This window comes from Augochlora pura, chromosome 7, assembly GCF_028453695.1.
Source record: "Augochlora pura isolate Apur16 chromosome 7, APUR_v2.2.1, whole genome shotgun sequence".
NCBI classification, from domain to species: domain Eukaryota; kingdom Metazoa; phylum Arthropoda; class Insecta; order Hymenoptera; family Halictidae; genus Augochlora; species Augochlora pura.
In genome coordinates this window covers 18,876,887-18,891,634 of record NC_135778.1, presented here as the reverse complement: position 1 = coordinate 18,891,634, position 14,748 = coordinate 18,876,887, and the positions used below count along the sequence as shown (strand labels likewise).

The 14,748-nt window shown below is 33.5% G+C and overlaps 1 non-coding gene across 1 annotated transcript; it reads left to right on the top strand.

The window, feature by feature from the left end:
- The first annotated feature begins 13,174 nt into the window (after positions 1–13,174).
- Positions 13,175–13,247, top strand: Trnar-ucu (transfer RNA arginine (anticodon UCU)). Its single transcript has one exon. It is a non-coding gene; the product is annotated as a tRNA-Arg (tRNA).
- The last annotated feature ends 1,501 nt before the right edge of the window (positions 13,248–14,748 follow it).

The following is a 14,748-nucleotide window of genomic DNA, read 5'->3' as shown; positions in this document are numbered from 1 at the left end:
ATTGACTTTAATTTAAAAAAGTGAAGGTTAAAAATCGGAAAATTTTATTGCATCGTATTCGAACGCATCTCTATATTATCTGTATATAATTATATTTTCAGATTATTTATATAAATAAATAAAAAGTTCTCAATTTCTTCTTTTGAATTTACGGAGTCGATGTCTATTTTGTAACAAATTATTTATGTTATTATCCCACTAAACCGAGGATGTAGAATCACGTCATCATGGTCTCGACATGTAATTTTGTGACATCCTATAAGTTGACGTAGGCTGTAATCACTATAACCAAATATCATGATAGGAAATTTTGTGAAATATGTGAATATTTGACTTAATTGTCAAAATGGATCCGTATTGACCCAAGCCCTGCCATTCAAGCAGCACTAAAGTTCTGTTTATTTTTCGGAACAAAGCTTTCAACATCACGTACGCGGTACGACATTCATTGCTGCGAGTTTAAGTTGATTTCAGTTTAATGCCATTCGAATTATTGATTTCAAATTGTACAGTCGTACAACTCAATTACAAAGTGTAATTTAATAGTCCCCGGATAACCAAAGCTCGTTAGATCGCCTAATAAGAGAATAGATGAACGGAAATTTACCAGTTTTGGAACAGCAGGAACAGAGAAAACTTGAGATGTTTTACCTTGTAATTAATATATATTGGAAGTACAAATTAGTTCGGTCCGTTTTTTTATGGTGGAAAATGCATTTATTTCGAGAACAAAACAAATTAACAGATTAATCAAAGTATTGTCCATCACTGTTCACTACTTTTCCCCACCTCTCAGGCAATTTTCGAATTCCATCTCGAAAAAATATCTCGTCTTTTGAGGCGATCCAAGTTACAAGCCAATTTTCGATTTCTGCGAAAGAAGTAATTCTGTGACCTGCCAAATCGTGCTGCATCTGTCGCAACATCCAGTAATCAGAAGGAGCAATATCCGGCGAGTACGGCGGTTGCGGTAAAATATCCCACTTGAGCGTCTCCAAATAATTTTTCACAACTTTTGCGACATGAGGCCGAGCGTTATCATGGAGAAGAATGACTTTGTCATGACTCCGATCGCATTCCGGTCGTTTTTGTCGTAATACCATGTCATGGAATCACCAGGTTGTACCAGCTCATAGTATACAACAGCCCTTTGATCCCACCAGATACATAGCAGGATCTTCGAATCATGAATATTCGGTTTTGGTGTTGATGTTGAGGTTGATGGCAATAATTGACCTGGCATAGCGTAGTATTTTTTCTTATTGGGGTTATCGTAGAATATCCATTTCTCATCCCTAGTCACAATCCCATGTAAAAAACCTTTCTTTGTTGCCTTTGAATCAGCTGCTCGCAAGTGAAAAATCGCCTTTCAATGTCTCTCTGTTTCAGTTCATACGGCACCCAATTGTCTTGCTTGTGAATCATTCCCATGGATTTCAATCGTACGGAAACTGCTTGTTGGGTAACTCCCAATGATTCTGCAAGCTCCTCTTAAGTTTGACTCCGATCTTCATCGAGTAATGCCTCCAATTGTTTGTCTTCAAATTTTTTGGTTGCCCAGAGCGAGACTTGCCTTCAACGCTAAAATCACCATTCTTAAAGCGTCGAAACCATTCCCTACATGATTTATCAGTTGGAACATTGTCACCATAGACTTCAGCAAGCATTCGATGTGCTTCGGCTGCACTTTTCTTCCAATTAAAGCAGAAAACTAAAATCTCCCGCAGATGCTGCTTAGTTAACACAAAACTTGACATATTCAACAGAGTAAAGAACAGGTGTATTAAATGAAACTCAAAGCAATATAAACTGAATGTTATTGGCAGATATCTAATCTCTCAGAAACAATTGAAATCAGTTGTTACTATGAAACAGTCATAACAGTTAGAGCTATCTTTTGAAAACGGACCTAACTAATTTGTACTACCATTGGTATAATTAATTGGTACCCAATTAATTGGTATAATATATTGTAATTGGTGTAATAATTTATATATAGACATTAATGTGACATTCCCATATCATATAATATATCCTTTATGAACGCACATAAGATGTCTTTCGCTATTTGGACCGCCTTCGATATCAAAAGTTAGCTTAACCCTTCGCACTCGAGTGACGATTCTGAGGTGCCACTAAAAATTGCTATACTATTTCTCGCAATAATTGTAATAGTATCAGACTCGTTTATATTCGGAGATTATTAACCCTTTGCACTCGGCACGATTCTGGACGCTGACTAGCAGCTACTCGGCGGTATTTTGCGGCGGAAACGTCCATCTACAAACCCTCATATGATTTAGTATAATTTTGGAACCAAGCAACGTATTATAATGGTATTGGACTTATGTGAATTGGGTGACATCGAGGAATGTATTTTCGCAAAAAAATCAATATTTTATTGTTTATAATTTTGTACAGTGTGATAAATTTTGAAACACTCCCCAATATGCATTGCAGGCATATTAGTGCACGTTTGGCAATAATAATTTGTTTGACGCCTGCTACCAGGTGTGTTCCTGTTGGAACAAACTATACAATCCCGTTTTCTTTGTCTCACATCGGGAATATGTAATTTATTGTCTAATCTGGTGTCTTCAAGAGATGTGGATGGACGCCTTCTCGATACATGAAAATCACCCCTCAACTGGTCAATGAGTGTCTTGACGAACTTGTGGTGCGTCAATGGCGTTTCATTATTTGTTTATTGTGAGATCCGATATATTATATAAGAGTTAATTACACACATTTCCAACCCCCCAAAAAATAACTTCCTCCACCATTTCAGTGATTTACGGAGGAAACAATACGTCGAAGCGTATTGATCCGCACGATCCACACCACCCATATTTGGTGGGGTCAAATTTTTCATTTGACTTATAAATCTCACTATATGTACAGTGCGTGCTATGTTCGCATACCGACCTTTCTTCTACAAACTCCCCTTATCGCTCTCTTCAAGTTGCGTTGACAAGTGCTCGGACCGTCGCGTCGCGAGCACGCCTCTCACGTTCTCGTCGCGCACAAAACACGCCGACATTTCTTTTATATATCTTAGTAATTTTACTATATTTTGATTTGACTTCTTGTGCCATTTCAAAAGGAAACTTCATAGAAACATGCATGTCTCAAAAAGTTGCGCTGAAATAACTCAATTCCCCGTAATCACTAATAAACTTGAATGTCCCCTGAGAGGGGACAGCCGGGTGATATGCTAGAATTACGATGTCCCCTGAGAGGAGACAGCCGAGTGCAGAGGGTTAAAATAACAAGTATTGTGCTTGCTAATAAGCTCAATTTCATTTATTAAATCGCAATAAATCATATAAAATAGAAATACCGAAGATCAGAAAATATATTTTAAATATAATAATAATAGCTTCGAGTGCAAAGGGTTAAATGGTATTATGCGCAACATGATGTCATAAATAAAAAATATTTAATTTCCAGATTTGTACAAGATAACCGTTTTCTTTTTGTGTTCATCGCGCAAAAGTGAAAAATTTGCGTTTTTTTACTTTAATATTATCATCTTTAAATATTTAGGCCAAATTAAAAGTGTGAAAACGGCAGCGTGAACGTACGCCCTCGACTGGGTCGATGTCCATTTTCAAGGTCAAATTGTTTTATTGCAACGTATTTTACCAGTTGCGACAATAAAATGTCCCAAAGGAACCATGGGTCGTAAATAAACGTGCTCTCGGAAAAAGGGTGTTGAAGTTACACCCTCCGTTAAATGTTGTCAACGCATTGCAGGTATTCATCCATAGTAGAGCGACAATGTTACTGGCACTATGCGGAAAAATGAATAAAACATTCGTAATCAGTTAGCGTTGGTATTGGCAAATAGAATCGATGAAGGTTAAACAGACAAATCGTTACGTCATTATTGAACAAGTTCATTAACACATAGTTGTCCATGAAAGTCATACAAAATCACAACGACCCTTGCCTTACGATTTATTAGCAAAGAAGATGCATGTGTAAACAATTTAATTCAACGCAACACTATACGAGTTATCGTAGAATAAAACTAAAATATTTCTTTTTTTTATTTAATACATTTCTCCAAATTGTAATAGAACAAAGTAACCCTCGGTCTGCGGTCAAGGGATTATGTTGATCCAGTATATTTTTTATCGTCACCTAATTACTCAATTTACGGATATTGGATAAAACAAATCGTAGTTGCACTAGGAACAGCCGAAAAACTAAAATCTACAAGAAAAATCTTCAAAAATATTTTTTCTAAAATGAAATGATAAGGTTGAGAATTGTTATTATGTAAATATGTAAAAAGATCTAGGTTGCAATGAATTTTATAGTTGTGAAAATAATCTGTCTTCTAATGATTGATAACGTAATGCTGATATTTAATCAAAATTGGAAAGTATCCTTTTTAATTACAACGAAATTGAGAGAAATTATTGGAAACTTCAAAGTATTTGAATTCCTTTTTAATATTGTTTGTTTTCTAATACATTATAACTATAATGACACAATTTTTGATTGAAGAATAGGCTAAAAGAATATATAAACGTTATCTCTTAGAAGAATTCATGCATTTGAGACCAATTTTGAGTTAGTTGTATCTTTTCAAAAGGTGTCGGATTATTATAGTAAGTAACTGTACTTATTTTTATATAGTCCTTCTAAATCTGTCACGTAGGACATTCAATGTAATTCCAAGCATTTCTAGCATCTCCCATCCGATAATGCTCCGATGCTATTATTATCTTCATTTTCAATACGTTCAATAAATTCAGAACTTTCCATTGTTGAAGTTTCATACTTTCTTAGAGAGATGGAACAAGGATACATCGCTTTATTTTCTCGATGATATAAGAATTCTAGGTCATAAATAATCACCTGGCATGCGTATCCAAATTAAATATTAATACATTTAATAAATTAAATATTAAATATTAATAAAAACATTTATACGTGTAATCAATGTAAAATCAACCTAAACTTAAAAAACGAATCCCACGCATGAGTTGAAATGAAAGTTTTTGCATTTAATATATAACATTTTATAATAATTGCAATTATCTTTCGTAACTCTTGTGAACAAAACGTAAGTAAAGGTGCAATCGTAAATAATTGTTAACAAGTACTTTTTTAGGTAATTTCAAGAAACTTTTTCCTTTCCGACTATTTTCTTCGAGGCATCGTTAACGAGTTATTAACGAAAAATACTTGCCAATGAAAAATGTGCCCCGCTGGCGCGAGACGGCTTTGGTATAAAAGTTGAAAATCTGATTTTTCTTAAAATTGAATTTCTTGCGCCACGGTAATACAGAAAAATGACTTTCGAATTCGTATTCGGCGTATCTAAGTTTATGGAACTCACGTAATCGTACGGTTGCCAAATATAGACACACAAAAAATAAGAAAAGTTGAACACAGTCCAACCTATTAAATATGGTATTAAATTAAGTCGGAAAAGCTGACTAATCGTGTTCTGAGAAAAGTGGATTCATAAAATATGTAAAAGGGTCTAGGTTGCAATGAATATTAAAACAACGTTTATTGGGAAGTAACAAAAACGTTAGAGAGAGATTTATAATTTTGATTATGTTACCACATCCCTATATGTTACTATATTACTACATATTACGATCTTACTATATGTTACTATATTTTACTATACACATATTACAATATATTATTAAATATTGCAGTATGTTTCTATATATTAGTATACATTGTTATGCATTGTTAATAATATATATAACAATACATAACACTAAATAAGTTCATTATTCACCAAGTAACTTTTTCGATTTTAAATTTAGACTGCAGATTTTAGGCATTACTGATAAAAATAAGTATGTGCAATTTGAATCAGGTGCAATGTTTAAGTAATTGGAAATTGCCAATGCACCATTGTCAATTAATTGAAGCTATTAAAGAAGAATTAAATCTCAAAGTGACTCCTGTCTTTCTGGAACAGACGCAACAAATTATTGTCATGCATAAAGATCCACAGTTTATTTATAACCATACGAGCACGGAAAATTACTTGCACGTATCAGAATCGAAAAGAACGAAGCATGACTAATCGCTATAATACTTGAAAATCTATAAAATATGCGCATTCCGCATTGCACGCTATTGTGTCTCCTGCATTACGGTTGGAATTCTGTGGGGTTTTGTTACCCAAGTGGCATTTATATTGCAGCTGATGTCACACCATCGCCGCTTCCAAGTTACCGAAAAGGTTTGGCGACAGATCTGGCATGCATCGTGGATTTCACGTTTAGTAGCATTGTCTCGTTTTCTTCAGATATGCGATAACTTGAAACCAGTCGAATTTAACTGCGTACAGAATGTGACGAAATTAGTATACTCGAAAGACTTTTACTCACAATCAGAATAACGTAGCGGAGCTTTTTATTGCGAGGAGACTAATTGCCGTGCCTTTGTATGTTTTTGAATTTAATTAACTTTATATTTGTCGAATAGGACGTATTACATTTTTTAATTAAAAATGGAGAAAATAAAACAACGAAACATTTTATTTAGGGATTCGTGTACTAGAAAAAGGCCAAAGGTTGTTTCCAAACATTGCAATTGGATGGAATAATATAAAAATTAAAAGATCACGTTTTCTCAACATTTTTATATGGGCCTGCAATGAAAATTTAAAAAATGCGTTTAAAAAATAACAAATCTACAATCATAAATACAGAACAATATTTCTGTATCTATGTTTATTACAATATAGAATTACGCGGACAGTTGTGCATAAATTATAAATGTATATGATAATTATTCACGGATAATAATGATTTTCAAATATCAAATATTTATTACTTAGTCGAATTACGCTGCACAAATATTTAAGGGCAACATAATTAAAACCATTTTTAAAACACGTTTCTGTTGGTTCACCTTTGTAGATCTTCTATCTGCCATTGCTCTGCTTAGCACAAAAGCAGTTAAACGTCCTCTTCACCAGGGCAAACACAAGGAGACTCGTTTCTTTTCGCACAAAGGTATTCTGCGAAACGATTTCGCGTTATCCCTGCGAGTAAGGATTACTTATTAACTCGATTTACGCGACTATAAGCAAACGTTTTGATTGTTTTGAACACGTTATTCGTCACAGCTTAAAAAAGGATATATTTTCTTGAGTATAAAGCGATGAACTTTGTGTTTATGGAAGTGATTTCACCAAGAAAATTTATCGGAAAGATATTTCGCTTAGAATCTTGCTGTGGTCCTGATATATTAAATCGTTTAGAAAGTTGTTGCGTTTTGCAAAAAAAATTCGTTTTGTAAAGGTGTAAGAGAACATTCGTTGGAAAACCAATAGAAAAACAGGATTTCGACTACGAGCAAAAGATTTCAAAGTTACCAGAGACATGACAGAAGGTTTTGCTTTTATTTTAAATATTTAAAAAACATGTTTCATTTTCTCGTAAGAGGACGAAAAAACTTACCGTATGTCCCGGTATGATCTCTTTCCATCCCGTACAGTATCAGTGTGTACATTAACGGTTGACTGAGTTGGATCTGATAATTGTAAAACACCAGTTATCGTGTACACGGTAGAATGAACTTCAAGTTAAATAGATAACCCAGTTTGGAAAAAGTACCGGAGTTGCGAACAAAGATAAATAGCTATTTATAACATTCATTATTTCCTGTAACGTTGTATTGACCCGTTGACAAAATGTAAATCGGTACAATTGCTTGACTCCCATGCGATCAATCTTTCGATAAAAATTGAACTTTGTGCTTGCATGATTTGTCTTCATTAAGTTTATTAAGAATACTTCTAAAGTTTCGGTTACATATAAGTAACAATGTAAAACTTCTTTTTAATCTACAATTATGCAGACGATTTGCGTACACGATTGATCCCTGCAGAAAGTTTCTATTGAAAACTGTGAAATGACTTTCATTCTCTTTCAATTAGCACTGAACGTTGTTACAAGTTCTAGTAAAACTGGAAGAAGTATTGTTACTCTACGAAGAGCTCTGTAAATGAAAAGATTTTTCTCAGTGCTCGCGGAACAAAGGAAACATTCTTGTAGCCTCCAGTGAGAGATCTCTGTGATGAATGTGTCCTTAAGCCTTAAATCTGAATTATTCACGGTGCAGTGCAGATAGGATGGGTTATCCAAGGATAGAACACGAGGTACGATAAGTAACTTTAACATTTGGGCACAATTTGGAACGTAATCATGCTTTTCAAGTTGGACCAAACGACTTCGACTTTTTTAAGATATTGTTCATTGCAGAATAAGTACAGAATTTTTATAAAAATTGCAATTGATTGGAACGACGAAAGAAAAAAAAAGATACTTTTTCAACGGAAAATTAAACAATTTATAAAGTAAAAACTATAAAGCATCTTGCTCTGCATATACATAGTACAGAGAAATTGCATTACATTAGCACTATCTCAAAAAGATTTCCATTTAACGTTTTCTTCTATCTCCAAAATCAGTTTCCCATTTCTGACATCGGAAGTTATTTGCATCCATTGAACATAAAAACGAACAGCTGTAACAAATGTGCGTCGAATCATCTTTCTTATGTTCTGAATGTCTGCCAAGTTTCATTACAGTCAACAACTCCGCATTTATAAAATGAATGCATATCCGTAGTTTAATAATTATGGTATAAGAGATCACCGTAAACTGTTACCAGAAAAATCAAGCTGTGCCAAGGATGCTGTAAAAGGTACTGCAAGCGAAGTCATATTTATATTAATTTTATCGATCGATAACTCTTGATTCCATGAACTTATTTTATTGTCCTGCCATCAATTCATTTCTTTCTCAAGATCATAACATTGTATTGCTGAATTTGTCTTAAATTTAATTATAATATAGTGAAATGGAAAATACATTGTAGCATTTAAAACATCAAAACGATCTCAATTTTTTCTCCAATTAAAAATTTTTTCAAAATGTTATACAGACAGTGAAATCTGTTGATGTTTAACATTGATTCTTTATTCGTTGTTAAAAATGATTAAATAATGATTAAATTTTCGCAGCACAGAAGAAGAAGCAGAATTATGCGACAAGCTTTAAGACATACAGTCCAGGTGTATTAGAGATTCAAACTCGGTAATAAATCTGGACGGCTCGAAACTCCAGCCTACTTGAGCTGAAACGTGCAAGAGGAAGCTCGAACAGTTCGATACTCGAACGTACTTTGGCACAATGAAGCTATGTAGAACATATTCGAAGTTCTGTAACGGGGATCCAGCAAGCGAAACTCGTGAATGTTATGCATCTCTCTGACTATCGCTTTCCCGGAATCTTGGAGATTATGCAAACAAACGTAAAGTCAGTGAAATATTAGGGTGTCCCACAAGTTTCTTCCCTTTTTTGTTGTTTAAGGTAGATTTATTATTTTATATATGAACCGTTCTGTCCTATAACCTTCTTCCATCTCTCAGGAAGCTTCATTATGCCCTCTAGCCAAAATAGTTGAAGCATATTTGCAAAATATTCATCTAGGTGCGTTTTTATTTCTCTTATGGATTTCAAAGATTTACCACGGAGAGAGTTTTTTAAGAAGAGGAACAAGTGATAATCGGATGTAGCAAAGTCTGGGGGCTAGGAGGATAAGGTAGAACGTCCCAATCAAACTGTAATAATTTTTGCATTACGGCCAACGCAACACGCGGTCTTGCGTTGTTGTGATGGAAAACGACGCCTCGTCGGTTCGCCAATTCTGGCCGTTTTTCTGCTATGGCGGCTATTTAATTGATCCAGTTGATTGCAATATTTGTCAGCAAAGATCGTATCACCATGAGGAAGGAGCTCGTAGTACACTACACCTTTCCAGTCCCACCAAATGCACAAAAGAACCTTCTTCGGATGAAGTCCAGGCTTCGCAACAGTTGAAGTTCTATTTTCCTTAGACCAAGTGCGTTTTCGATGCACCATTTGATACAAAATCCAAGTCTCGTTTGAAGTGACAAACCTGTTTAAGAAAGTATCCCTTACATGTCGCTGGAGAAACAAATCGCACATAGAGACGCGGTTCATAAGGTCGGTCTCCGTCAATAGATGTGGAACCCAATCTTCATATCGATTCGCAAATCCCATCCTGATTAAATGCTTATGTACCGTTGTCTTGGGAATATTAGTGGCATCCACTATCTCGCGCACACTATATCGCGGATTTTCAGTGAGCACAGTCTTGATAATGTCCGTATCCGTCGTTACTGGGCGGCTGCTGCGGTGTTCATCTTTCATTTCGAAATTGCCAGCTCTAAATTTTTTAAACCGATTGCGGACGGTCCTAATAGTCGTAGTACCACTCCCGTAAACGGTGCAAATCTCGTCTGCAGTGTCCTTTGCACTATTGCCTTTTTTAAAGCAATGAAGCATAACGTGCCGGAAATGCTTCTTTTGCTTCTCAATATTGAACAGTGCAGAACAATTTTTAAAAGAGACTTTGTCAGCAACGAAACGTACTTTGAAAGAGCTCTGAAAGACGACTGAAACCGATGCCACAAACGACTAAGAGATAAGCCTGAATATTGATATAAATACAGTCACTTAGAATCACTCATAGCGTAGCGCGGAGGAAACTTATGGGACAACCTAATATTATAGAAAGAGAATTGTTGAGTATTATTAAATCCTGAAACTTTTATGTTTCAGTATTAAGCAATTAAATTGTATCTACCTAAGAAATCTATAAATAGATTAACGTATTTACCTAATAAATGTGAGTCTGAATAAGATCTGACTTAGATTAGGTCTAACCCTTTGTCTACTGAAAATATTATATATTAATTCTGTTCATTAGTGTGGTGACTCAATTTCCTGTACATTGAATCTATTAATGCTTCGACTATTGCGGAAGTCTTCCTATGTAGGGTGATATCTATCTCACGCTGATATTCTGCTAATGCATATTTGCGGTCCTCCCCACTCTTACCCGTCGTGATACCGGCACAGTAGACGTAGGGTTAACGTAAGTGATATGTGATGGGAACACTGTAGATAAGAGAAAGTAATCTAGATCACTAAAAAATGTTACATTATGTTCCAAAATTATTTTTACACTACCTTTGTTTATATTTAAGAAATTGTTCAAAGTTTAACTGTTGTATCAGTCATGGAATGCAATAAGACGTTAAAATAGAGATGCTTTAGGTAAGTGAAACTATTTTCAAGTAGAAAAGGTTAATAGGCTTTCTCGATAATTGTCTTTGTGAATTTATAATTTTTAATAAAAGTGAATTTACTGTAATGTGTGTAGAATTCTAAAATTGAAACTCAAAATCTTCTTAGTTCTGCGGGAAAAATAATAGGACAAGCTATATTTACCACATTACGGTTAAAAATAAAGTTACATTCAAAAGCAATGAAAAATCAGCATATTGCGTGATATAAAAGTTACCCATAGTTATAAAAGAGGTGAAATGATAATTTTGAAGATAGTTATTACTATGTATGTATATATATATATATATATATATATGTCAAATTACTTTTCTTAATTAGTGTAATTTTGAACAATTTTTAAAAAAATCTTCCACTGTTAATACTTATGTCTGAAGAGATACTTAAGATATTAACAATATTCAATGCAACAAAGTGTTCATAAAATTTGTTATGCAATATATTTTTGTTTGTAAGTTAATACTTTCGTAATTTCGTAGCTTAGGTATTGGACACCATGCGAATATTAAAAATGGTTCTGGCGCTGGATTGCTCATCCTTATCCGGCGAGACGCTTTACCTATAGTGGATCAAGTAAGTACCTACAGAAACAATTGTTTTCTCACAATTTTATGTAAACCACGTGAATACAATTTGGATATTTTAATATGTTACTGTACACAGAAATTGTTTAAAATGTGTTAGCAGTTTTTATCAGTGCAGGATAAAACTTCAGTATCACCAATTTTGCCGTAATTACATCATTTTTAATTAATGTTATGTTTTTTTCATCCAGGGAACAGCGACATATCGATTGCACGTAATGCATCCTACATATACATCGACGCTTGACTTCTGTCACTTATGCTCTCGGAGATTACGGGAAAAGTTGATTCGAGTTTGAAACTTCGTAAAACACGAGTATGCTCGGGCGTTGAGTTTAACGAGTTGAACCCTGCATGCAGAGTCGTTAAACATGTTCGAACAATAAGCCGCTCGAACTCTACCCTGTCTCGCCCATTTCAAATTTTAAATGCCCAACCACCACGATTTAAATTCAATTACGTCGAGCCGATTGTGTGGCCCATATACTAGTTGATTTTATTTTAATTTATATCTTGCTAATCGAATTTTCAGTTACTGTGCTATACTAATTTTCAGATATTTTTATTAAATTAATTAATTAATCTTTAAGACACTAATTAATTTAGCGAGAAGTTTTTAACTGTCAATTATATTATTGACGTTTCAAAATTATATAATGATCGCCGGCGGATAATGCATTGAGGACTACCATGTGTCCTACACCACGAATACGTTCATACTATTTACAATTTGTTAAATAAATATAAACTGATGAGTAGACTGTAGGAACGTCCTTACATTCATTTAATGTGTTAACACAAAGACCTGCACTCTAGTTATTCAAGGCAATACTTATTCAACTAAAATTACATTTATTCATAAAATTTATATGTTAATCTACATAATAAATTAATATGCAAATTTATGGGCAGCCAAGTGTATTTTTAATAACTTTGGATTTTTAAAAGTCGATGAAAACTCTATTATCATCTATAATTTATACTGTGTACAATCATTTGTTATATTATGTGTTATTAACACCAATTTAAAAATGTTCACAAAATTATACATTTATTTTTTATCTTTTATTTTTTCTATTTTTAAAGTCATTTTACTTAATTTATAATTAAAAAGTGTCCAGTCTTATCTTGATTTGCTCCATCTATTAAATTATCGCCTGAATAGTATGCACATGATGTCAGAAATGTTTTATCCAATTGAGCGACTTATTATACAGCATTTTTAAAGTTTTGCGACAAGGGCATAATAGCAACAATTAATATAATGTTATCGAACAAAGTATTATCTTAATTATTTGTTTAGTATTTACAAATACACCTATGCAACATTTAACGGTACCATAAGTATTAAAACATCGTTTGTAATTGTAAATTTCGCTTTCATACAATAGCAATATGAGTATTAAAACCAAGGAATACATAGTCCCTTTGGCGCAGAGGATAGCGCGTTGGACTTCTAATCCAAAGGTCGCGGGTTCGATCCCCGCAAGGGATGATGCGTTTTGCTTCCGCATAGCATGTCATGCAGTTGAAGGTCGTGCACCTTTTTTACAGAAATCGATCAGATTTCATTTCCAGGAAGTAAAACAGTACATAGTAAATATTAAAGTTTCTGTATTAAAACTTCTGCAAATTATGTTGCCTATGATTATTGCACGCATTAAATATATTATGTATATTAATATACATAACGTACCCTTACCATTCAAGTGTTAAGCGAATAAGATGATTACAATTTGAATGCAGTAAAAGTAAAATAATCGAGTACTACATCAAAATGTAATTATAATATCATTAGTAATCACCTGGAACATTTTTTTAATGGTTATATTTATTAAAAAATTTGTATATGATTCTTACTTCGACAAACATTACAAATGAAACAAATTTATTCGTTTTACTATTTATTATTATTACTTTAACGCAATTTTAATATTTATTTAATAAAAATTCATATCGTACTTTTCATTTTCCGTAGAAAATTCAGAATTATAATTACAAAATTGTAAATTAACGATACTACTAATGAAGAAATAATTTATTATATTTTACCCTGGCGATATGATTTGTAATAATTGTTATTGATGATTTTATTAAGTAGCGATCAACTAATTGTTATCTTTAACTCTATACCAATTTGTACAAATTTTTCTAGGCTTAATAACAATAATCTGCCGAGTGATATACTGAAAGGACTATGTTAACTAGAATACGATCTAAACTAATACCATGTATATAATAGTACTCGGCGTGACAAGATGTTCCTGAAATATTCAATGTTCTATTTTCTTCTTTTTTTTCTGTCCTTTAGACGTCGGTGGTGAGTGCGATTGAAAGAGGAAAGTGAGGGTGAAAGAACCAAGGTGGAGGTTTCTAGGTCAGGTTAAAAAGCACTCGGTGTTATTGGACCGAAAGACTAAAACTATAACAGTGGAATCTGATTTTATATACAAGTAGTTCTATATCTCATCATTAAACGATTCTGTGCCAGATTTCCTTATATTTTTCGCATATTGTTGCAGAAAGTACGCCCTCGATTTCACGGTTCTGTTCTTTCTACAGTAACACGTAACACGTGGATGCTTTTAACTGCTTGAAAAAAATTAACGAGGTTCATTTTTGAATCACACTTTAACTTATAAATTGTTATCCTTTTTCTCGATAATTATTGTCATACATTCGTCGATTTTAATCGCAATACCCATAAATTACTAACTGTTACATTTTTTTTATTATTTAGGTAATTCATTCAACTATGCTTGCGTTTTAATCAAACAAATTTTTCTCCGTAAATTTTTATCGTTTTCATTCATTGTTATTGCTATATAATCGTCGATTGTGTCATCTAAACCTCTTAGGCACGACGCGCCTCTATAGTGGCTTTCGTGAATGTTTCGTGGTTTACTCAATTGTTTTATTAATTACTAAAGTAAACGATTAAAGTGAAAGTGTATATGTACAATACATTAAGAAAAGAATATATGTAATTAATACTA